The 27400-nt window shown below is 40.6% G+C and overlaps 1 long non-coding RNA gene across 2 annotated transcripts in view; it reads right to left on the minus strand.

Annotated features, from left to right (window-relative positions):
* LOC118973698 (uncharacterized) overlaps window positions 1-21717 on the minus strand; it is a 229621-nt gene extending 207904 nt beyond the window's left edge. For both annotated transcript variants that reach the window (XR_012131740.1, XR_012131739.1), the window contains exon 1: window positions 21648-21717. This is a non-coding gene — a long non-coding RNA (uncharacterized lncRNA). The remainder of the gene's footprint in view (window positions 1-21647) is intronic.
* Window positions 21718-27400: the final 5683 nt, after the last annotated feature.

Raw genomic sequence — 27400 nt, forward strand, 5'->3', positions numbered from 1 at the left:
CTAATGTCTCCCATATCTACCTTCTGTTTTGTTCTTTTCACTCCTTTTTACCACAGGAAGCTGGGCACCTGCCAGGGTCCCCATGCTCCAGGGGACCTGTGCTTCCCTGTGCCAACCACGAGATTCTGCAGCCTCCCCACCCCACCTCTCTGGGGTCTGGGCCTGTGGGGTTGGCAGCTTGCCTGGGCAGGCTCCCTGAGCCCAGGTGGGGACCAGCAGGTACTCAGACTCCATTTCTATCCATGAGGGTTCTCTCCAAACCTCCACCTTGCACTTGGGATGGACCCAGTGCCCCGAAGAGCTCCAAAACTTGTGCCTGTGGGTCATCCTGGGACCGTAGGGCTGGGTCCGGTTCTGGCAAAGCAGCCTAGTGAGTGGATCAGTTCTGCTGACAGGCACAGTATTGTTTGAATGGGATGGTGTGAGATGGGGCTACGAGAGTGGTGCTGACAGTCTGATTCTGAGTAATCCTCAACCACTTTGACACAGGATGCGTTCAGGATCTTGGGTCCCACCCCACCAGCCCACAGCCGACCCTTGAGTCTGACCTACATATGTGGTCTCCTGCGTCCTCAGTCACCCATTGTGCTCCCACCACAGTGTCCCTTTGGTCCACAGCACTCAAAGTGTCGGGCATCACATACCCGGTGCCTCCCCTTCCCTCCAGCTGTTAGCACCCAGGGAAGTCACCTCACCCCTCCACAGGCCCTGTACCACATGCAGTACAGTCCCTGGGGGTGGCATCACCTGTCTTCTCCAGGGGCTTTCTAGACTGTTGCTATACAACATCAACAGGCTTTCCAATCCACGTCTTCTTGCTTCCATAGATGTGATGACCGTACTGCCCTGGGTTAAGCCAGATGAGGGTCAGGGATTCCCTGTGTGCATGGGATCACTGTCCCTGCTCTACTACAGACTCCTCACCTATCTTCCCCACTGGTGACAGTGAGTAGAAACCGGGGGTTCACACTTACAAATGCTGTGATTATAGCCTAAAGAGTTCAAGAGAAGACACAGCTGCAAAACGGGTTGTTCCATAGTTATGCTATAAAATGCCAAATGATAGATTTAGCATGCCCATAAAATATTGTTCATGTTTTCTCACATACTGTGTGCATTTGTGGTCATCCTCAAAGAAGTACAGAAGCCACCCTTGAAAGAACCATCGGAAGCTACTCACAGGCAGCAGGATGGATGGGGCAGCACCATGAATAATGATGTAACCAGCATGAAACAAATGGCATTAGGGCACTGCGAGCCAAGAGGAGTTATATTGTTTCAACCCAGACAGGTTCTGACCAGCCATAGGACTCAAATAATAAGCGAACTTTCTTGCATATTTGACAATAAAGAATATGAAGAGGTAATTCCTGAATCTAAACTGAAAGAAATGGTGTCTGGATACTATGAAGAATAAAAAACTACAATTGTAAGGAAATAAATGCATTGGTATCTCTTCTCTACCCAGCCTTCTACATGTTTAGCAATAAATCACTATAAAATACTTCATCTGTGTTCATGAATTTTCCAAGTATTTTTTAATGAAATTGGTTATATAAAGAGGGACCCACCAAAAAATTTATCCAGGGTCCCATGCAGCCTAAGGGTGGCCTTGGAAGGAAGAGGCAGTGTATATGGATAACCAGCACATCCCAGTCCTGAAACATGCATCACAAAGGATGGGAACACCACAAAGACAACTCTGGGTTTTCCCAGCATCTTGTCCAAGTCCCATTTCTTTCTAAGAATCATGGGTAGTAGAAAAATTACAATTGGACAGTTTGTCTGGAATAGAAGCTCTCTGAAATAAAATAAGTTTCTCTAACAATTTGAGGTCAACATAGGACAGACTCTGATTCCATCCCAAAGGATAAACAAGGCCACTAAACACCCTTTCACCAAAGAACAAAGAACAGTTTTGCAGTTGTACAACTTGAAGAAATGGCAACTGAAGGATAGGCTGCCATTCTAACTAGAGAATGAAGTCCATAGTAACATTACTGCAAGCTAAGGAGTAAAAGGTTAATTCATTATGCCAAGAAGGTTCTTTGGCAATGTCTAGGCAGTCACTATGGTTTTATTCACTATTGAAACAAAACTTGGAAAAGAAGTCCATCTGTTTTCGTGCCTGGTTGAGTCCTAGTCCCCTGTGCTTGGACAACTGCCTCTGTTTCTTTCCACTCCTTTTGTACCTGTGCACACAGCACACTCCTGGGCCCTGATCTCGCTGCTCAGCCCTGCGAGAGCCCACCCAGTGCAGTACACTCGTATCCTCACTTACAGCAACAGTTGCACACGCCAAGAGGTTAACCTATGCGTGGATTTTCACTCTCAGCTGCATTTTTGAAGCACCGTTCCTCCCTCCTTTGCTTTGTCATAATTATGCCTATCGGTACCTCTGCTCCTCTTCCCACAGAGCAGTGAGCAACGCCTAACCTCACAGCAACAGAAACCACCCGGCTGCAGCTTCCTTTTTTGGAGTCCCTTGCTTAGGTCAGGCTACCACTTGCTGTATTCATATGCTTTCAGAAGGAATTACCAATACAAATAAGTTCTATCTGCAGTAGAGCTCTGCTCCCAGCCATTACCGGAAACAACAACTAGTTCAAACCAAAGCGTGTGCAGTGCCTGTAACACTGAGAAAAGCCAAGTTATATTTCCTTTCCTTTCATGAAGCATACTCCCTAACCTCTTTATGTCTGTCACTGCATTAGGATCAAAAACCTGACAGAAGGTGCAGCTTCTTTTGGCAAGCTTCAGACTGACAGGGGTTAAAAAAAAAGTAAGGAAAATAAAGGACATGGTATAAGGAAACTGTGAGCAGGAGACAGGAAAAGGAAAAATAAAAATAAATGAAAGAGGTGCATCTGCTCAGGAGGGAGTGAAGCACCACCAGCAATGGCCCACCTATCAGTATTAGTCCCTGGGGCCTAGTTAGCTGACAGGTGTATATGTGTGTGATATATACATATACATACATATATATACATGTATGTATATGTATATATCACAGGACAGCAAAGGCAGAAGTTGTGTTGAAAACGAATTGGCTAAGGAGGATCACCCCTCTTACTCAACACATACTTAAAATTTCAAGGTTACTTGTTACACATCAGTATTATTTTTCATTGCTGCATTTCATTATCCCTCTGTAAATAAAAGTGAAGTCTGTGAGGCAGTGAAATGAAGTCTGGGTTCACCAGCACAACGCCCTTTGTTCTGGCCATTCTATTAACATAGCAATAATTGTGCCAAATGCCATAAACCAAACAGATGCCAAACGGAGGACTGAATACCCTGTTTTCATTCCTGCTTTAAAAGGACTTCAGTACATGGGGAGATGTCCTTGCTTCAATAATTTTTCTGAAATTTGTCAATAACATTTAGAAAGTGTTTACGATACTCCAGTATACTTTAAGGTACTTGAAGTGTAATAATCCATCGCAACTTCACAACAGCCCTAGTCTCACTTTGCAGATGAGGAAACTGAGGTCAGACAGATGAAGCAATCCTCCCCAAGTGTCACAGCTAGTAAGTGATGGAGCCGGGATATGACTACAAAGCAGTGTATTCAGACATACTTCTGAATTCTCAGACATTCCAAAACACTAAAGAAATTAGCATCAGCCAGGAAAAAATGAAAAAAACATGACTTCTTGATTTGGTTCTGCACACAGCATAAGCAATTAATGTCATTCATCTACAAAATAAATACACTTCTTCACTCCCCTGATTTTTAAAGTGCTCTGTTGCCTTTGATCTGGTAAAAGCTAAATATTCATCCGGGAATAAAATAACTGGGAGAATCTATTTACACTGTTCTGGAGATTTCAGTGATAGTTGAGAATCAACGATATCCTTGGAACTGGACAGAATGTGAAAGAACACTGCTCCCATCCCAACTTCTAAAACAAGTCAGACTGCCCCAAAGAAAAATTTTCTATTGTCTGTTAAGAATGTTCCCCTGGACATGTAGTGTTTTATTTTCATTTTATACCCCAAAATGAAAGCCAGCAGAGAATGTTTCCTAACCCTAGCAGTCCCATGCTACCTTGGTGGTGAGGAATGGGTTCTGTTCTTATTTAATTCTGGGAAGTAACACGCAATATGGAAACCTGATGCTACAGAATTATGCCTCTGGGGCAGCATCACCTTTCAGTCTTACAACCTTTAATTACCTATATAATTCATTCTTTTATAATATAATTAGGGGCTAATGTCACATTTGCACACCAACCTCACACAGGCAGTAAAATGTGCATAAATCAATTATAGCAATCAGAAAAATCAAAGACACATCTCTCAGGTAGCTGCTTACCCATATGCGTGTTTACAAAAATCTCCCCTCCTTTTTTTGGTCTGTCTCCAGGGCTAACAGCCTGAATCCAAGAAAATGAGCCAGCCCATCATTCCCATGTCCTTTTTTTCCAAATAGAACTCTCAATTCAAATTTAAGAAATTTTCTCAATAAAGATTCTCTTAACAGTACTATTTAAATAAATGCAGGAATATTTCAATATTAATAGCGAACCTTAAGTGGGCTCTTCAGTATGCAAAGCACTATCTTATATATTATTCCTGTAACACTCCAGACAACACTGTGGAAGGTCAGGCAGTGTGATCACCAATGCTTTACACGTGCAACAGCTGTGAGCTGAGAGAGGTGACAACATGGTTACTGGTTACATGGCCAAGAGGTGTAGTACAGTTAAGATTCAAACCCAGGTTTTCTGAGACTGAAATGATCACCAAAAATCTGCTTTAATACAAATCAGTCCATATTCACACAAATGTTATTAAACAAAATGAAGAAAATATTCCAAAGATAAACTTTTCCCCTGAGGCATGTTCTACAAATTCAAGCATGCTACAACTGACCACTACTTAAGACACAAAGGAGAAAAACGAGGCTCAAAACAAAAAAGAAAAAAACCCAACAGAGCTGTTTTTACTTCCCACACAGTATAAAAGGCAAGAGGAGAAAAAAAGTTGGAAGATCAAATGACAAAGAACTTTCTAAATCTGTCACTTAGCAACATATTGCCAAATGCTTGGTGTTTTAACCCCAAGAAGTATAAATTCAGCATCCTTCTACCAAAGGGTTCATACTTCTCTCTCTCTCCCTCCCCCTCCACTGACTCTTCTCCTCCCGATATACACACCACCTTCTTGGGCACAACAGGAAAATGGCAGTCAGTCATGCTGATTAATGTATGTGTAATTCAGAAAAGAAAAGAGATCTGTTTTCCTGTCTTTGACGTTTTCTGTTTTCCTCCCATTTTTCCTCAATGTTTAGGGATGGCATTGTCTTATGAAGACCCAGGGTACTGCAGTGCCCGATGAAACACAGAGAACATAACTTATGCCTGGGGAGATGCAAACATACCCACAAAAACCTACCCCTGAGCTTCTGCCTTCCCTGTATCTGCATTTCACACCACCATAAAACATTTGTGGGCCGCTGGACATTCTCTCCAAATCTATATTTAACCTTTTGAAGTCACATTAGCTGACAGAGCTTCAACATTGCTGCCTAGAAAACAGATCAATATACTCTGTGCTTTGAAGGGCATCACATTCTCCCCATCACACGCAGAGAGGCCGTGGAGCCAGAGCAGAGCCAGCAGCAATCAGATCAAGCCTCATTAAGCTGCCCCCACCGGACAAAATAGAACTTTTCTGAGGCTTGTGTGGCATTACTCACCTGGCCGAGGTTGGGGTGGTATGCTTATGCTGGGCACTCATAAATCCATCCACCTGGGACAACAAATCAAACTAATAATAGTTTGTGGGTAGCCAGAGCAATCGAAACAATTCCGCCCCATGATTAAACCTCAGGGGAACGCTGAAATGTCTGCAGGTAGGAGCACTGCAGAGGCGGCCTCCTCCCTACAACACCTAGGTTCTTCAACAAACCTTCAGGCAAGATGACAGGAGATTCTCCCTTTCCATCCTATGTACTTCTGGCATGACTGAGTCTTTTCAAATAAGAAGCAGATATCCTTCTTAATGAAAAAGAGTAAGATGCTTACAAATTACCTCTAACTCAATATTCTTTCTAGTCATCTTGAATAGCCTATACCAATGAAAAGTATCTTGCCTATGTTTAAGTTGATCCATGACAATTCAGGGCTGAGATGCTTCCAAGTACCACTAGGAATGAACTTCAGTTCATTTTAAGTGATGATCTCCTTGTGAAATATGAATAGGGTTTGTTAGGGTCTTCTAGGTTTTATATCACAATGGCTGCACCACACAACCATAAGAAAAATGACAAATGTTGAGTGAGGAAAATGTACAGTTGCTCACTGTTATGGGCTGAATTGGCCCCCAAAAGTCATAGATTGACATCCTAACCCCTGGTACCTCAGAATATGATGATATTTGGAGACAGGGCCTTTAAAAAGGAATTAAGATAAAATGAGGTCATGGGGGGGTTGCTGATCCAATCTGACAGTATCCTTAGAGAAGGAGATTAGGATGCAGACACACACAGATGAAAGACCATATGAGCCCACAGAGAGAAGGCGGCCATCTGCAAGTAGAGGAAAGAGGCCTCCAAAGAAGCAGGCTTGTTGACACCTTGATATCAGACTTCTAACATCCAAATGTAAGAAAACAAATTTCTTTTGTTTAAACCACTCAGTTTGTGGTATTTGTTATGGCAGCTCTGCCAAACTAATACACACATACTGAAATTGAACCTTTCATCTGAAAAGCTGAAAATTCTAACGTAATTTTGCAAATTCCTTCAACAGAGTGAGTTGGAAGAAAAATCCATCAAACTAAATATATTTTATAAATAAACCACACCACATCCCACATCTAGACTGTCAAAAATGTTCTTAGGTCTGTCTTCAAAAGCTATCTGGAACCTAAACACTGCTCACCACTTCCATTGCCCCCACACTAGCCCAAACCATTCTCTCTCACCTGGATTACAGACTCTTTATGGATTCAATATAACCTTCCCTAAAGTCTATTCAAAACACACAACCTTTGCAACATGTCATATCATGTTACTCTGTCCAATACCCTACAATGGCTCTCTGGTTCCCTCCAAGGAAAAGCCAAAGCCCATATAAATGGCCACAATGTCCCCAGTCAGAGCTCTCACCCCTCACCCTCTGATCCAGCACAGTAGATGTCCTCAGTCACACCTTTGCTCTAGCTCCTCTCTGTCTGGAAGACTCTCCTCCAGATATCTGCATAAATAAATCCCTCATCTTCAACTCTGCTAAAAATTACCCAGTTCAATGAGGCCTCCCCAGACCACCCTATTTAAAACTATAACCACTCCCTTCTTCCCTCCTCCACTATCTTTCTCCACTGTTTCCTTTTTCCATAGCATTAAGTCTCTTCTGGAAATTATATAAATTACTAATGAATTGTTTATTGTTTATCTTATGTCTTTGTTCATTTAGTTCACTCATGAACCTCAAATCACCTGAAGCCATGCCTGAACCACGCTAGGGGCTCAATAAATATTTGACTAATGAATATTGAATGAAAGACTGGTTGGATAAGGAAGCTAGAATTTCCTCCTTAAGCACTATAGTTTTTCAAACATTCCCCAATTTAGAAACTCTTACCCATAACAATCCATTGTGAATGTTAGGAATTGCCTTTGTCTTACTTGAAGTTCTTAATATGGATCCACGTATCCAAGAAAAAAATCCCCAAAGGAATGAAAGAAGTGTATATCCCTCTCTGTCTACTCCAACCAAGTCACACAAAGCCAAGTAAGGTATCCCAAATGCACCTGGCTATCAATTTAAATATCCATCGAAGTCAGAAGGTTTTAACACTATGAATGAATTCAGAATAACATCAAGATAAAAAGATCTTTATCATTTAATAGAACATATACTTTTAAATATTGTGAGAGCCCATCAAGTTCAATGGTCTTAAGAAACCAGCAGAAAATATATTTTCAGATCCTATGAATCAAAGAAATATAAAGTTCTATCAAGTGATCAACCTGGAAGAAGACTTCAGTGAATAAAGAAAAGACTGACGGAATGTGTGTATAACTTGAAACCAGAGATGTGGTCTCCAGGCATGAAGAGACCTATCCTTTTTGAAGTTTTAAATCCCATGGCATAGAAAATATAATGTAGAACCCCATGAGTTATTTGTAGGATGAAACATTTGGCAGCTATGAATTTGAAGACGTGAATTTTGACAGCATGAACTTGAATATATCAGAAACATAAACAAAAGTCATAAAATAATAGTCCTTTGACTAGAGCACTCAGCAGAATCACCTGATGACCTGCTAAGTACAGATTTCTGATCCCACCCCCAGCCTCCCATTCAGCAGGTCTTGGGTGCAGCTGGAGAATCTGCATTTCCAGCAAGCTCTCAGGGGATGCTAATATTGCTGGTCCAGGGACCACACTTCGAGAACCACTGGAATGAGCAGTTAAAATAGTTCTGCATTCAAATAACTTGTACAATGGGAATAATAATTGTCATGACTTCTGAAGAAAAAGGGACCTGGTGTTGGTACCTATTTGCAAAGGAGGTCCTCTTCATTCACTTAACAGGGCATTCCTCCAGAAAGGACATTATAATTCATCACGTTCTTTGGTACACCACTTTCCTTGAGGGCAGGAAGGTATCCATGGCAGCACCCTCCCCTCTGCTATTCACAGAGGAGCTGCAGAACAGGGCATGCCTGCGAAGTAAACAATGCGGGAAAGGTTCCCGGCTGGCTGTCAGGAATCAGATCCTACTAGCATTCCCAGTTTGAGACCAAACACCTCACTGATGAGTGAGAGTGACACTGGCCCAGACATAGCCATGCTAAAGGTCTTCAGAGGCAGAAAAACCCAGCTTCGGACCCCCGAAGTGCTGGCTGTTTTGTGTGTGGGTCCCTCTGAGGACCCCAGTCATGTGTGGCTGCAGCTGGCCATCCATCTGTCTGGCTTCAGCACAATTTGCAAACAGGGCAAGAGGGTCGTATGAAAGCCAAACCTAGCTGATTCTGTGTTCTTTACTCACCAAGAAATTAAAAGCAGAAAACATTCAGCCACCCGTCTCAATTCTAGCAGCACTGATTGCAGAGAAAAGGGTATTTTGTGAGAATTACAAATTGTTATCAGATGATTACACACAAAAACTGAGCAATGAGCCTGCTATCTTTACTATGCATGCTAGTGGCTGTCCTTCCTGTGTCCTTCATGTGCCCTATTTTCTTTTAATAAAGTTTAGTGTTTCAAGTTCAGGAAGGAAATATAAGATATTGGAGGTCTATATTATTTTTCTCTAAATATCTTTCTAATAAAATATTTTAATCTAATATTCTGTTTGGTAGCTAATATTTTAGGGAAATGAAATTTTATAAAAGAGAATATGTTCACCATAATCCTGGGAAAATTATGAGGCATATTATGATAACTTAATTCTTTTGTAGGCACTTTATCTCATGTACAATTTGACTTTAGTGATACTCTATTTTTTTTAAGATAAACATACCTGGTAATCAAACACTGAATTAAGCGGAGAATAATGTGCTTCTATTTCTACAAAAGATGCTTTCTCAAGTCATCGAGATAGGCAAGGGTTGTCAAAGGAAATTTTTATGAAAATGGTTTTCTTTTGAAAAAGCCAGTGTTGTGAAGATGGCTAACCAGATTACTGAGGACAACCCCACCTGCAAATATGCTTCTGTATGGTCATATTCTGTGTGCCTCTTTTCATCTGTAAAATGCAGCCTTATGAAAATGGCAGAGTCAGAGCACATCCTGCACCACAGATCGGACCATCTGACTGCACAGAACAGAGTGAGAGGTTTGACGCCTTGCTCAGAGCTGCAGCCCAGGTCTGTATCACAGCCAGAGCTTCCACTCCCACTCGGTGTTCCTTCCTGAGCTGTGAAAGTGAATCCCCATTCCTGAGCAGAGCTAACTCACAAATGTATGCCTCTGTGGAACTCAACTCTGAATCCTACTTCACCAGCTCGTTCCTTGTTGAGAGAAAAGTGGGCTGCGGTGGAGACATGGGAGGAAGATTTCCGTTAGAGCCTGGCTCCACGGTCCCGAGGTCAGAAGTCAGGATGATTTTATCAATATTTTCTGAGGCTTCCAGGTGACCGTTATAAACCTGATAACTTCTGTATGCCTTAGGTTTGATCCCTCTGACCCTCTCATCTTTGCTTTTCAAATTGAGATGCTTCCAGCTACAAACCAACAGAAATGTCTGAAGCTCTGGCCTGCCCATAGAAGAGGCCGGACACCAGGTGAGGCCCCCTGGCACTTCCTTCCAGGGGATGCTGGACAGGGAACCTGCGGGGCAGCCCTGAGGGAAGGGAAGGATCCCAGAAGGACAGTCTGAGTCCTGAATGGGAAGCGCAAAGGACACCAGCACGACCCTTGGTCTTTCTCATGGGGCTGGCTTCCCGCCTCCCTCCAGGGTGTGAAATGTGGAGCCCGCCGGAGGTTGTTCATGTGAATCTGTCTGTTCCTTCTCACCCTGAACTAACTAATGTTCTAAGAGAGAGCCAGGACCCTTGACCCCCAGTCCACGTCAAGGTGGGCCACCGGTCCCTCCCAGGCACTGCTAAGAAGGGGTGGCCACCCTATGTGATCTCTTAATTCTAACTCCACCAGGTCCTCAGTCAAAGAGGGCACCTGGTGACCAGTGTCAGAAATATGTAGATCATTCCCTTCCTTTCTCTGGGTTCTGATCACTCAGCTACTCTTTCTTTCACGTGTGACAGTGCATGATCTCCAAAACACAGACACAAAGATGGGATTAGCCATGGGACAGATCTGTGTGGGCAGGGTGGAGGGGAGAGGTATACCTGTGGAGGGTATGGGGCTGGAGAAGGAGAGGGAATATTTGGAGACAGTCTTGAGGCTGCGCTGCAGTTCTAACACCTGTGACCGGAAAGAGGGAAAAATGTGGGATTCGGTAAGAGGGGCCTCCGCCTGCGGCAAGCTCTGAAAACATCTTGTCCAGACTGACAGTGAGCCCTGGAGCAGAGCTTACCCATCAGAGGACTCCCACCTCCTGCAGGAATGACCTGGTGCGAGTAGTGCTCGCCAGCCACCTACCTCATGGTAGATCTGGAAGGGGTTGCTGACCACTGCACCTCATGCCACCAAATGCATGCATCCTCTACCTTGATGTTCAGTTAGCTCTGGAAAAAAGCTTCCCACGTGAAAGGGAAGGATTCAGCATCTCAAGGAGGAAACAGCATGAGCAGTGTATGGTGTAGGCATACTGGTATTTACTTTTTAATTGGGGGGCTGAGAAAATGATTCTTCTTATGAAGTAAGAACATCATATTTCTTTCACACAATTCAATTTCTGTATTTTAGGGATGAAAGGAGCTTTTTGAAATAGTTGAGTCAGTTTATATATGAGATTTCATTTAGTTTAAGCAAGCTTTCTCCCATACCTCTTACCCTACACATTGTGGAGCAACATCCCTGATTCCTCCAGATCTTTCACCCAGAAACCAGACATCTGGGTGGTATGGTTTGGCAGTCCCGATAGACTGCCCAGAGGAACTCCAGGACTGTGCTCATTTGGGCAAAATTCTAGCAGAGGCTTATGGATGGCTTCGACATCCAGTTGATCATTCTGCGCCTCACCTAAATTCCAGTAAGTGATCCTGGAATGTAAATATTTTGTTGAGATAAACTTGATTTTTCCTTGTCCTGTCTTCAAAATGCTCCTGCCACTCTCCCTTCCCAGCTCCTCCTTTCCACTAAAAGCTGCCCTGGTGCTACTGCATTGCTCTGAGTACAACTCATCTTGGCCTAAGGGCTGCATCTTTTGCAATAGCCTAGGGTGTGAATGTTTTCTGAGCTCTTTGTTATTCTAAACTTGGCTGTGGGGTTTTTTGAAAGCTCAGCAACCTGATGGAAATTGTCTAGAAAGCTAAGGATAGTAGCTTGTTTCTGAAGCACTCTAACACGGCGTATGTTCAACACTCTAATAAACACTAGCAAGCCTGCGGTTTTTTCACACAGGATAACTAGAACAATCCGATCTTGCACTTAGTTGGCATCACATCCTAACAGATTTGCTCCCTTAACCTAGAAAGAAATAGGAATATCACACTAATTGACTTGAAAGCTAGCACATGTGTTCATTCCTTACATTAGAGAGGATTCTCATTGTTTTAGAGCTCAAGACACATATTCATAGAGTATTGAGTTCCGAACAACTGGCAAGTCATTATAAAAACCCCTCACCCAGTGTTCCCTCATTTACTCATCTATTTCAGTCTAATATAGTGACTTCACTTTGAACTTTGCTCTTCCTTCGTCATACTCCACTTCTTCCTTAGGGTTTTTAGACAGTTCAAAAAATATTGAATACTCTCTTGGTACTGGTGCTACACACTAGCTGTACACACAGTGGTAAACGGAGGTATTTTAATCTATAAGACTCCTTGAGAGTAAGGGCTTTGCTCTGTTTTGGACTGCTCCTCTCATGTGATGGAGGAGAAATGCTACTTAGAGCCAAAATATGCATCATCACCTTTCCCAGGAGTGACTGTGGGCTGGAGAGCCACTCTAGTTAGATACCTAGATAATAATAGCTGACAACTTTAGTGAGGCCTAACAATATTGATAGGTACTGTTCCCATCTCTTTAAATATCTGTATTTGTAGAGACAGATAGACATACATTGGTATCTATGTCTGTGTATCTAATGTGTATCTCTCTATATATATGTGTGTGTACAATTCATTCTCATTATTCGTAGTCCTTACATTCTATAAAGTCACTACTAACACTATATTAGCTAGTAATGAACCATTGCTCCCAGGGGAAATACAGGGAGAGGTTCCTGTAAGCATCTCTTCACCATGTTTCCATCAACTGATCAACACATAACCTTGTTTCTATTTAAAGACACCTTAGCACTGTCATTCATGACAGAATCTAGCTTACCTAAGACATGCAGGTTCTCCATAAGATACATTACAGCCTTCTTGCACTTAAAAACACCAGACAGGAAGGACTTTAGAATTGCACTTGAGGGCCATTTTAAACATCTAAACAGTTGGCATAATCACCAATGTAAAGCATGAAAATTTGAAAATCATGGCATTAAATATATTGAGAAAAGGACACTTGCTTACATTATGAAAGCTGAAACAAGAAGGCAGAGCATCCCCTTGTTCAAGCTCACTGGGAACACAGGCATCAGGCAATTCAAATGCTTTGCTACCCTGTGCATGTTCACAAATGGCCACGAAAGCACCATGAGTACTGCTTTGGGGGTTACAGATACATTTAGCAGGTAGGCAAATTTACGAACATAGAACTGCAGGTAATGAAGATTGACTATATAGGTACATGTACACATACATTTGTATGCATGTGTGTGTGTGTGTGTATATATATATATACACACTTAATTTCACAACAGCCATCTGTGGCAGATGACAACATGATGTGTATTTTATAAATGAAGAAAACCAAGGGACAGGAAAGTTAAGTAGCTAGCTGAGGTTTTATCACTGAAAAATTATTTGAATCCAGGGATACAGACTCCAGAGCTGGTCTACCTGATACTCAGTAAGCGTTAGAGGTAAGTTTTGGTTTTGGTTTTCCTCTGCTCTTTGAATAATTTTTTTTAATATAGCTTGAAAGCAGAAAAATGCACCTATCATAAGCACGCAGCTTGTTGAAAATGAGAAATTTTCATAAAATGAGAAAATCCATGCAACCAGTACTGAGTTCAAGAAACAGATCACATAACCTGGAAACCCTATAGGACTTCCACTCACCACCCCACCGCACAGGCAAGTCAATACTTGACTTCTAAGGATTAGCTACCATTGAAAATGTGATTTGCATCACCTAGATCTTAGTTTCTAACATCATTCTCCAATAAAAGGAACCAGGCTTCCTTGGAGAAATGTCTGATTCTAGGACTGAAGCAGGAAATACTCAAGATGATCCTGAGTATCTTGTAGTGCCAGAAAGTAAGGAAGTGCTCAAAAAAAAAAAAAAAAGACCCACCATTATGGGTACATCAAATGGACATGGGAGCCATGTGGCCAACTCCCAGTGGCCAAAGCTTGAGCCATTTGAACAAGAAAATAAATAAAAATCTATTGGATCATACTCCAAAGTACAAAATAAATGCCCATGAGTCCTACTGATATAAGTGATTGAATAAGTACATACATGAGGGAGAATAGGCAAATCTCTCATGAAGAAGAATTCTACTTTATGTAGATAATCCACCTTCAAGAAGGTGGAGAAAACTCAAAAGTGTGGGCCATGCACAGTTATTTCCTCTCCAAGAGTAGTCTTCCTCTATTGTCCCAGCCCTGAAGGTGGTCTGATCTACATTGGTCTGTTCTTTAATGACTTCCTCATGGAGAAAAAGCAACCTTGTATGCAGGAAATACGTCAAAGGAAGATTGAGAGACCTTGAATTATTGCCTTAATTCGAACACATACTATTTGTTGAGTCACAGACTTCTAATTTTCAGATTGCTCTTTGCAAAACTGAGGAGAAAATTCCCTTCTCTCCTAAAAAATTCACTGGATTGTAGTTACCTATACTCTGTACAGGCTCTCTAGACTATATGTGTAGCACTGCACATTGAAAACAGCCAATATGTGCTAGAGATTAATGGTAACAACAACAAAAATAAGATGCCTGCCCTTGGAAATAAAGTATATCTTTAATTCAGAACATCATCTCAGATGAGTACTGATTGAACAGCACAAAGATACCCTTCTCTGGGTTTCTTCTTCCTGGCTTTTTCGGCCCCTCAATCCCCCATCTGTTGTATGCCTTCTTTCTTGAAATCTATTGGTACATCTAATTAACCAAGAGTTGAATCCACCTAGCTTAGGAGTCATTTTGCCCTTAATCACTATCTTTGCAAATCTCTACGCTGCTCCCTTATAACTCAGTCTTACTCAGGGTCTTCTCATTTTCCTTAATGCCACATTCTTAAGGATCTCATCATAGCCCCCAGTTTGGACCATCTGCTCTGACTGGAGAATCTCTGTGGTTTAATTGAGCACATTAATAACTCTATGATTAGATTTCAGTTACATGCCAACTCTCTACATACAGATCTTTAATACTTGATCTCTAAGAAGAGGTAAATCAACTGAAAGAAAGTGATGAATTAGGCCATCATCTCTGCAGATTGAATACAAATGTTATCATGCCCATTTCTTTCCAGAGAAAGCCAGGTGGAAATGTAATGTCTCATTTGGGCCTCAAATTTGTAATTTCTATACATATATCATATAAACTAGAAAAAATAAACTGTAATTCAAACAACACTAAATGTATACATACTTTACATTTATAATAAGAAGTTGTTTTGTTTTGTTTTTTAATTAAGGTATCATTGATAAACAATCTTATGCTCAGGTTTCACATGAGCAACACTGTGGTTACTACATTCCCCCTATTAGTGAGTCCCCACCACATACCCCATTAATGAGAAGTTCTTTATTAAAGAATCAAAGTAAGCTACTCACCCTCTCCAACTGAGAGACACAGACAACTGTGGCAGCAATCATGAACTTCTTTCATCACCATCTTCTCTCACACATGAATTCAAATTCTCATCAACTGTATGATTTTACAAACTTACCTGTTTCCTTAAGAGTTGTCATTATTAAATATTTACAATACACAAAAAGAGTTCAACACCTGTGTAACAGCCACTGGTGAAAAAATTAAAAAATTAGACTGAGTCCCACCCCTGGAAGTCCCTCCCCATTCAACAATATGTGGAAAATACAAAGAGATTAACATAAATTAATCCTCTTAAACATATCAGAAAATATAATTTGATGATCAGTCAGTTGCTGGAAGTCATAATGAGGTAAACAAACATTTGATGACAAGGGAAATAAAGGGTGATAAAGGGAAATTGATTCTCAGAACTTGTTAGACAAACCATAAACAAAACGATCCTGCAGGGTTACAGAGAAAAGGGTTTTCAAATGAGAGTAGGAAATGTCTTCACAATGGATAGCTTATGTTACTACTTCATCGTATGTAAATTTATTTTCCAATTTGTAACTATGTGGAAAGATAGCAAAGCCAGGAAAAGAATGGGCTTTAAAACTTAAAACCTAGGTTTAAATATCTGCTATTACTTAACTAACGAAAAGTGAAATTTGGGAATGAGTCAAGGAAATATTGCAATGTATCAGCTATCATTCCACTACCAGTAGGAGCATAAGCTCAATTATCCCGCACGTGATGATGCTTGAGGTTAAGTGGTGTGGTTCCACATTTGTCGAGGTAAGGAAGTGATGTCATCAGAGACTAGGGTTTTTTCTATCCTTTTGATCTCTTTTTCTCCCTTCTGTCAGGCTAAATATGATGATGGCTTCTTCCTTGAACTTTCTGTCCCATGATATCAATTAAGATGGCTGTACAGGTCCAACCATCATGCTATCACACAAACATCTTCAGAGTGGGGAGGCAAGGGGAAGAACCAGAGAGCTCTCCTTGCACTTAACCTTTTCATGGAAAAGCAAAAGCTTTCCCAGAAGCCCCCACCTGGAATTCTACTTATATCTCATTGGCCAGAATACATGGTTCTGTCACATGGTGACTTTAACAGCAAGGGAAAGAATTTTTCAATCCTGGACAACTTTTCAGGGAAGGAGAGGAATGATTTGATTGCTTGATTTGCAAGTAACAGGGCCCACCAGGGATATATCTCATCCTTAATGTAATCTCATGTGAATTTATGTCTACATGTATATACACACAAATATATGTTTTGATGTACTTAAAAATAATAAAACTGTACATGTAATAATCACAATTTTAGTTCTGTGGATCTTCACAGAACTTGTAACAATCACTGGGGTTTTACTACACCTGTAATTAAAGTCATTTGAGTTTCATTTTTAAGACACTACATTTTTTATTGTTATTTTAAAAATAATTTGTTAGAGGAAATATATAACCTTTTACAAAAGTAATTTGGGCTATAACCTGAAATTTTTCTCATTTCAACTCAGACTATTTGTTACTATGGAGGAAATTAATGCCAATTCTCAAAAAGATAAATAGCTAATAAGCTCAATTTCTACTAGGAATGAGGAAAATTCTTTTATTCTTATAACACAGATAAAAATCATACACCTCTGCCAGGATTCATTGAGGTATTCAAACCCACACAAAAATTGACCTAAATGTGGCTGTACATAATTATAAAGAAATGTGGGACCCAAAATGAGAAAACAGGAAGATAGAGACAAATCAGTAATTATATCAAATATCTAAGAAATATATCAAGAAAACTCAACTAAACAAAGTAATTCAGGGACTTTGAAAGCCATATCACTCAGTGAACCATGACTACACCTCTGAAACACACAGCCCTTTCTAAGAATTCAAGAATAGAAAGGAAACCCAGGCTAGATGAAGCAGTGGTTGGTAATGGTTAAGAATTAATTATCACACATAGATATTGATTTATTTACACCTTGTACTACACAGTCATCTTTTAAGATGATGTCCTATAATGTTGCTATGAAAAGTGGCTTATTTTTTCATGGGTTTTTTTAAGTAAAGACATAAGTTAAGTATTAAATTTTGCCAACATTCCACACCTACTAGAACATAAGCTGCATGAAAAGAGAGACAGTTCTTACTTGTTCCCATTTTTACCTTCAGCATGTCACACACAATAGTGCTGTTATTATTGGTAAAATGAGCAAAAAAATCATGAAATTAAACTGCAGTTCCTTGTAAGTCCATCGATGGAAATAAACTTCCACTGCTAAGATTAGCAGTATTAACATGTAGGAACACTGCAGTTATCTCACTAGTCAGAAAAACTGCAAAAACATGTTGAGTGTCAAGATATGTTTCTCCAGAGAACAGGCATAGCTCTTAATCAACATTCAGTTACCATTTCCTGAGTAACTGCTTATCTGATGCTTTTAGAGTCATATAAGTGGGGAATTCTCAGACTCTTTTCCCTTAAACTAGAGCATAACTTACCCTCTCTCTCTAGAGAAGACAATTGCCCCTCCAGACTGCATGAACAGGATTTAGGAGAGAAGGAGACCTCCTCCAACCACACCCCTACCTGGGTTTAAAAAAAGGCTTTCAGGATCTATCCCCATCAATCTCTTCTGTCCAACCACCGACTCTCTCTTATTTGTTGAGAATTTGGATACCTAGCCATCAGTTTTTCTTCTCTACTGTTCCTCAGCACATGGTGTATAACATCCATGTCTTGAAAATAGATAATTCATCTTGTACTGTATTGAGTGCTAATACCCTTGATCTCTTCAACTGTAAAGACTTTCCCTCTAAACCTAACTCAGCCACCCCTTTCCATAACAACCACAGGGCTTTGTCTTCACTCTGAAATCTTTAAGTTTAACCTTGCCTTCAGTTAGCACAGTTTCTATTCTTCCATGTCCTTCTGTGCTTAAACGCCTTCACTATTTTGCCCTAGATGTTAAAATCTAGTTTAAATTCTCATCTTGGCTCACAGAGCCCTCCACAGTCCCTCCACTGCCCACCTGTCTTGCTCCCTTACCACACACAAACAGGATTTTCTCTTCTCCGACATTGTGAGAGACTCATGCGTCCAATGAGCTTCCAGCATCTGCAGTGGGGTGCCTTTTGCCCTGCTCTTGCTCTGCTAATTTACTACTGCTCAAGCCTTGAAGCTGGTCTCAAAGTGTGTATTCCTGTGAAGAGCTTTCCATGCCCCACCCCCTGCCCAGTTGGTTTATTTGCTCTTCCTCCTGGTTCCCGAGCACCCTTTGAATAACTCCAAAACACACTGCCTTGTTTTGCTCACATCTACAACTGCAACACCTAAGACAATGTCAGGAAGACAATAAGCTAGTTCACTGGAAAACTTCAATAGTTTCAAGGTTAAATTTTCCTACTATTGCCTTGTTGGTTAGCTAATACTTTTGATATTACTATTCACCCTAGATAGTAATTGCACTCTATTCTCTTATTGAAAATAAACACTATTTGATACCAATAGCATTCTTCAACAAACTAGAACAAATAGTTCTAAAATGCATATGGAACTACAAAAGACCCCAAATAGCCAAAGCAATCCTGAGAAGGAACAAGAAAGCTGGAGGATTATACTCCCTAACTTCAAGCTCTATTACAAAGCCACAGTAATCAAAACAATTTGGTACTGGCACAAGAACAGATTCATAGATCAATGGAACAAAATAGAGATCCCAGATATAAACCCACACATATATGGTCAATTAATATACAATAAAGAAGCCATGAATATACAATGGGGAACAACAGCCTCTTCAACAACTGGTGTTGGGAAAACTGGACAACTATGTGTAAGAGAATAAAACTGGATTATTGTCTAGCTCCACACACAAAAGTAAACTCAAAATGCATCAAAGACCTGAATGTAAGTCATGAAAACATGAAACTCTTAGAAGAAAACATAAGCAAAAACCTCTTGAATATAAACATGAGCAAAACTTTTTCCTGAACAAGGGAAACAAAATCAGAAATGAACAAGTGGGGTTACATCAAACTACAAAGCTTCTGTACAACAAAGGACACCATCAGAACAAAAAGGCATCCTACAGTATGAGAGAATATATTCATAAATGATTTATCCAATAAGGGGTTAACATCCAAAATATATAAAGAACTCACATGCTTCAACACCCGAAAGACAGATAATCCAATTAAAAAATGAGTGGAGGATCTGAACGGACACTTCTCCAAAGACAAAATACAAATGGCCAATGGGTACATGAAAAGATGCTCCACATCACTAATCACCAGGGAAATGCAAATAAAAACGAGATATCACCTCACACCAGTTAGGATGGCCGACATTGAAAAGACAAGGAACAACAAATGCTGGCGAGGATGCGGAGAAAGGGAAACCCTCCTACAGTGTTGGTGGAAATGTAAATTAGTTCAACCATTATGGAAAGCAATATGCAGGTTCCTCAAAAAACTAAAAATAGAAATACCATTTGACCCAGGAATTCCACTCCTAGGAATTTACCTAAAGAAAATAAGATCCCTGATTTGAAAAGATACATGCACCTCTATGTTTAGCACTGCACTATTTACACTAGCCAAGATACAGAAGTAACCTAAGTATCCATCAATAGACAACTGGATAAAGAAGATATGGTATGTATACACAATGGAGTATTATTCTGTCATAAAAAGAAAAGAAATCCTACCATTTGCAGCAACATGGATGGATCTAGAGGGTATTATGCTCAGTGAAATAAGCCTGGTGTTGAAAGGCAAATATCAAAAGACTTCACTCATTTGTGGAGTATAAAAACAAAGCAAAACTGAAGGAACAAAATAGCAGCAGACTCACAGACTCCAAGAAGGAACTTGTGGTTACCAAAGGGGAGGGTTGGTGGGGAGGGAGAAGCACTATAATTTGCAATCACAATATAGGTGGGTCACGGGGAAGGCAGTACAGCACAGAGAAGACAAGTAACGACTCTATAGCATCTTACTATGCTGATGGACAGTGACCACAATGGAGGTGGTGAGGACTTGATAATATGGGTAAATGTTGAAACCACAAGATTGCTCATATGAAACCTTCATAAGACTGTATATCAATGATACTTTAATTTAAAAAAAACACTGTTTGTTACTACATGAGCTGAATTGAGGGTGTTCAAATGAGGCTGGGTTTTCAACTGAAATACAAGAGAAAATGGAAGAAGGTAGGCATTCTTATAAATAAAAGTTAGCAGACATAATTATTTCTGTTTCTGAAGGTGTGTCCCACAAAACATGAAGAGGCTCACCACTTGGTTAAAATTTTAGTTATCAGTCAAATTATTTAAAACAAGGAATTTGACCATGGTTCCATTTTCATACAAGAAGCAAACCAGAAAAACAGGTCTTTAGAAGTATCATATGATAATAATAGAAGAAAAAGAGAATTTATTAATCTCACCCAATCCACTTGTTCCTATACTGTTACTAAATAGACATTACACATGACATGGATGATGACTGTCATGTAAGTACTGGTAGTTTAAAATAGAATTATAGCTAGTACATACAACATTTAGTGTCCCCTCCGTATACTAACTCCCTTTAAAATCTCCACTAGTGCCCTGGTCATGGAAAGATTAGAGCTGTAACTCAATCTGTGCCATTACTTGTGAAATACTAGGTTAGTCAATTAACCCCTCTTGGTCTCAGTTTTCTCATTTGTAAAATGAGAAGAGATTAGATGAGTGCTTTTTCAAGCATTTTGCTAATGGACAGAATTCCCTTCTTTTTCCCAAAGGAAATCCTACTGACAATTCAAATATAGAAAATCCAAAACACAACAGCTCTAGTAAAAGCAAGATGAAGATTTCACCTTTGCCTTCTCCCACCAAGCACACCCCAGAGCTCTGGGACAGAGAGCTGGAAAACTAGTAGCACAGGGAGACCTCTGGGTCTTTTCCCTTATCTGGCAGGTCCCCAGGTGATCTGGCGGGTAAAGATGAAACCAGGGTAGGTCTGCTAAGCTGAGTACTCCCCTTGGCCCAGGTAGAAAAATAACACATTTTTCCAGCTTCTAACTCCGAAAGTGGAATGCAGGTTTGTCCTGAAACGGCCTGGGAAGAATCTGTCCCCACCTCCCAATGATGCTGACTCACAGGAAGGGATTTCTGACCTCTTACCTGTGCTGCTCCTCCAAAATCTCCCCCTGCTGGCTCTGTTGCCCGAGCCCACATGGCCTGGTCCCCCTGCACACCCTGGCTCTGAACACCTGCAGCAGGTGGCTCCAATTCCAGGAACCTGGGTTATGTCACAGAGAACCTCAGATTCCTCAGTGACAATGCAAGGAATGTTACAGCATATGACCCCATGGGCTCTTTATGACCTAAAAGCTCTCAGTCTCCTTCTCTATCCTGCTTAATTAACATAACCCAGAGTTTTGTTTTTTCTCTCACCTACATCAAAGATCCAGTGCAGATGATACTTAATTTTCTTCACTCTCAATCCCTAAGACGAAGTGAGAAAATGCTTTCAAAACTAGCTAAAATTGGCACATTTGAACTCATTGGGGAAAAAAAAGAGAGAACTTCACTTGGCTGCTTCTTCAAGTTTTTTCAAAACTTGCAAAGGAATTCCCACAGAACTCTTATAGCTAAAAAATTTTATTAGCCCATAAAATGTCCACAAATTCTTTAGCACCCACATCCTAGTCAGCAGCTGATGCCACAGAGGACACCCATTCCCCCCATGATTCATGTATAAATCCCTCACACACACAAACAAACACATGTCAGAAAACAAGCACAGAACTCCCTCCAGGCTCAAGGAATTGCAGTTCTCATGACTTTTCCCACTGTCAAAAGTTTACCTGTCCCTTTAATGCTTTGGGCATCCCAGACATGTGCCTTAGAAGTCTATTTTAAAAGTGAGAAGACAAATAATGCATTCCAGGGGTCTTCTCAGTGGTCTCCATCCAGGCCCACCGCAATGGCCTTGATCCCCTCCAATTTACGCTTTCTGTTTCTTAAAACCATCTCCTGGGACTGAGCAATCTCTCCTTCCAAGGGACCAGAGATGAGGGAGACGTTGAGCTCCAGATCCTAAACTTCCTGTTATAAAGAGGTTTTGTTGGTGTCCATTTAGTTAGCAAACAACAGGTAGGGAGGCAGTGGTTCTGCTTGCTGGGATGATGAAATGACACTCTTACTCACTGACTTCCTCTTGCTGAAGTGCTAGCTTGCCACAGGCTTCATACACTGCCCCACAAGAATGGAAAAGCCACTTGAACTGGGGGAGGAGAGGGAGCAGGATAAGTCATGTGGGGAGGTGTATCAGATAAAAGACTTTCTGGGAATCTATATTCTGCTAAGAATTTTCATTACGCAAACAGACTTTCCTCCTACTAGCACTTCCACCTTCTGGTAGATTTCATACTTAGAAATACTAAAACAGGAAGAGTCAAGAAAACAGCCCTTTCTGTACAAAGGCAAGGGAAGGGGAGGAATGAAATGAAACAGGAGCCCATTGATCAAATAAGTGTATACGTGTGTGTGTGTGTGTGTGTGTGTGTGTGTGTGTGTGTGTGTGTGTGTGTGTGCGTGTGTGTATGTGTGTGTGTGCATGTGTGTGTGAGTGCATGTGTGTTTATGCACGTGGTTCAGGTCATCTTTAGTCCTTTCTTTTTGCCCCATTTATGTCTCACCAATAGCTCCCCATCCCTCACCCCTACACTGGTAATAATTTCAAGGCAATGTGTTTTTTTTATTGAAATGTAATTTCCAACCTTTTCATTTCATTGGTAAGGTACAAAGTAATTTCCGGATCAATTTTCTAACATTTCAAGGAGTTGATAGCTGTGAATAACACTTTCACAGATCACTGAATTTAACTCTTTCACTCAAACTTTAACTTTGAACTCAAACACTTCATTTATTATAAACTTCTTTTTCTTCTTTAGCAAAACACACACGTTAATAATTCAAGCTTGTCCTGATAGCCAAAGATCACAGTTATGAGCAACTACATTATCATGCTGTAATATAATCAGCTTCTGATGGGCCAAGACGTGGAGGATGGTGAGTTTCTACTTCTGATTTTCTCCCAGCCACACCTGGCAACATTGTGGGCTAGTCACCACCCTGCTTCCCTATTTTATTTTATATTTTGTATTGCTTTATTTTATGCTACTGCTGCCCTCTCCTCTAAGCTTCTTTCCCTGCCCTCCTCCCCGTCTGCCGCTCAGGCTGACTCCGGCAGAAGAGTGCGCTGTTTGGTTCTGTTCAGATAAGTGACAGCTTCACTACATTGAGGTTCTTAGGTCTCCTGATCTCATTTTTTGAAAGAAATTTATCCCAGCTCATTTTGCTGTTGGAAATGCTTTCTTCTCCTCCCTTGTCACCTCCCAATTTGAGGTTCGTGCCATTCTGAGAGTGGAAGATTGCCCCAAAACTGTCCGCCAGATGATCATCCACTGATCTCCAAATAGGAGATAAAGAGTTGACAGTTGGAGAAATCGGAGCTGGAGGCTCTTTCATTAAAAAATATACTAACTATAAAAAGAGATGGAACCGGCACATTTGGGGATGAATTAGAATTTTTGCTCTAAAAACAAAAAGCCTAATATTAAATATAAGAAGTGAAGTCAGCAGAATATCTGCTACACAAACCTGAAAGTTGCATCCAGTCTCCTAACTGGAAAATCTCAATTAAATAGCGAGTTTCACAATGTCCAATCTCCAACGGTCTCCTACTGGGACCAGGCTGTGGTCACCCTCCACGGTTAGGGACCACCATCTTCTCCACCTGTTGTGTTTCTCCTTATGAAGGAGGAACAGCTGAGGGCTGTGGCAGCCTGGTTCACCCTCCACTACCCTCAAGTTACCAAAACTGTACTTGACAACAGTTTATTGAAAATAGAAAAAAGTGCCAAGTTTTCATTTGCATATTCAAAGATCTAAGGTAACTTCCTAGGGAAATGTTAGCTTCCACTGCATTTGAATTATACTTCAGAGTTGAAGAGGGGGAGATATACCTACGATCATGCATTCTTTTCACATTTCAGTGCCTTTAAATGCTAACTGGAAACATAGTGATGTTTACTCAGTTCTGTTTCCCTAGATTATCCTCAGGCAAGCCTAAGAATTAAGTTGGAACTATTCTGGAGAAGTACTAGTATATGCTAATATCTTTCAAGGAGTTAATTTTCAAATGACATTAATGCATATAACCACCCAACACCTCTTAAGTAATTGTTTTATGGAACATGAATATATTCTGGTCCCTAAATGAGTTAAGAAGCATTTTCTATAGCCCCTATGTGTCAGACACAACTGTACAAAGTTACCACACCCTCACCCTGCTGGGACCATCTGTAGGTGGTCCACGGACATGGTTAATGTAGCTCTGCTGACAGAGGAAAGGGCATGAGCTAGATTCAGATGGGAAATGCACAAACCTTTTCAAATCAACTGCTAAAGGAAAAACCACATTTCATTCCACCTTGGCAGGTAATGATACCCTATCATTAAAAATAAAAAAAATAAAAAGAAATGCAGCTTGCCTTACCTATGACCATACCAGAAGGCAAAGCTGCATTCAACTGACTATTGGTTGCACCATTATGAAGTGGGCAGCAATTTGAGTACCAAAGCCAGCACTGGTTTGTCATCACAAGAGTGTCTAATTATGAAGGGCTTAAAGTTAAGTGAGACATTGCAGATTCCTTCTAGAATATCTGATGAAGACAGCTTTACAACCAACCAAGCTTTGAGTCACAAAAGGTGGTTTGTTCAGTCCAACTTCCATTACCTACTCTCTTAGTTTTCTAGGGGTGCTGTAACAAAGTGTCACACACTAGGTGGCTTGAACAATATCAATTCATTGTTTCACATTTCTGGAGGCTGGAAGTCCAAGATCAAGGGGTTGGTAGGATTGGTTCCTTCTGAGCTCTGTGAGAAGGAATCTATTCCATATTTCTCGCCTACTTTCTGGTGTTTGCAAGCAACCTTTGGTCCTTTGGTGTTGTTGGCTGGTAGATGCCTTGCCCCAGTCTCAGCCTTCATCTCCACAGGTGTTCTCCCTGTGTGAGAGCCGCTATGGCCAAATTGCCCATTTTTGTAAGAACATCATTCATATAGGATTGGTGCCCGCCCTAATGACCTCATCTTACTAACTGCATCTGCAAAGACTTTATTTCCAAATAAGGTCACATTCTGGAGTTCTAGGACTTAGGATTTCAACATATGAATTTTTGAAAATTTGGAATTTTCAACATCTCTTCTAGGGATGGACGCTAAGGTCCAAGAGAGGCGGAAGTGATGCAAATCATGGTAGAAACCTACTTGTCAGCCACCAATTGTGTGTGTGTGGAGATACAGCTGACACTGAGACATATAAATGCATAGCCAGGAGGAGTTTCTCATACCCTAACTTTCGTTTAAAATCAATGAGCTTATTATAGCCCATATTTAGAATTCAGTTTTAGTTCAACTGATGAAAATGTATTCAAAAGAATAGGCAGACCTCTCTCCACTTCCTTCCACCATAACCCTGCATAGGCCAATATGGTAGAGGGCTTTAGACAAAAAGATTTGAGAGTGTCAACATGGCATCAGACACATGCTCTTTACTCAGGATGGAGACAATAAGAAAGAGTTTGCACTAAGGACTTTGTGTGTAGTATTTCTTTTCATCACACATGCAAACACAGGTCCACAGAGGGTAAAATCATTAGATTAAAAACATTATCAAAATGTGATTTTGAATTCTAAATAATATTTGTAGTCATGCCCTCCTCCAGGAGGTGGAGCTTGATCCCGCCATTCTGTTGAATATGGGCTGGGCTTAGTGACTTGTTGCCAAAGAAAGGAGAAAACAGTAACTTCACAGTGTAGTCACCTGGTAAGCATGATCTTAACCAAGTGATCGGGTTAACATTACTGAGGATAAAGCACGTGGACATGAGGTCACCTCTGATACTTTCTGATGAGAAGGGCATTTCCTCTCAGTGGTTTTCTGCCCTCAAATCCAAAACCCAGTCTAATCATGAGAAAAACGTCCGACAAACCCAAATTGAGGAACGTGCTACGATATAACTGACCAATGCTCTAAAAACTGTCAAAGTCATGAAAAACAAGAAAAGATTATGAAGACATGACAACTAAATGTAATGTGGAATCCTGAAGGGGGCCCTGGAACAGAAAAGGATATTAGGAAGAGACTGAAATCTAAATAGTCTGGAGGTTTGTAAGAGGAAAATAGCAATACTGGCTACTTAGGTTTGTAAAATGTACCACAGTAATGTACGATAATATGAGGGGAGACCAAAGCCAGGGAAGGAATATATGGAACTCTCCATACTATCTTTGTAAGTTCATGTAAACCTAAAAATACTTCAAAATAAAATGTTTATTACAAAAATACATATGCTTTGAAATATGTTATTATGAAGCAGAAACATGAAGACTTATGTCCTATAATATACATGAAACCTAAATGCAAAGTCATATTTAAAACCCTGTGTACAATGGAAAGCCTGAAGTATATTTGAAATTTGAACAAAATACTATTACTTGTTTACTTTATTAAGACTTAGAAGTTTTCTTGTGCTCCAGAATGTTACAGGGCCACAGACCACGTCATGTAGGATTATTCATGATACAAAACATACTGAAACTCCCTGCTCATAAAACCAAAGCTCTTATTCTTGAGATAAATATCTTCTATTACATGTCAACATTATTCATCCTGAACCAAACAAAAAACACCCTAGTGGGTTTTTAAGTGCAATTTTCTGCCCCAGATCTTGTGAGAATCTCCATTGAATTGCTTATCAGCTTTGGGAACAGGGATCCGCATTAATGTTTGTGTGTGTTTTTCCTTGAACCTCTGGTACTCAACTTTCTCATAGTTATTCAAAATTTAAAACTCTGGTTGT

This window comes from Manis javanica, chromosome 1, assembly GCF_040802235.1.
Source record: "Manis javanica isolate MJ-LG chromosome 1, MJ_LKY, whole genome shotgun sequence".
NCBI lineage: Eukaryota > Metazoa > Chordata > Mammalia > Pholidota > Manidae > Manis > Manis javanica.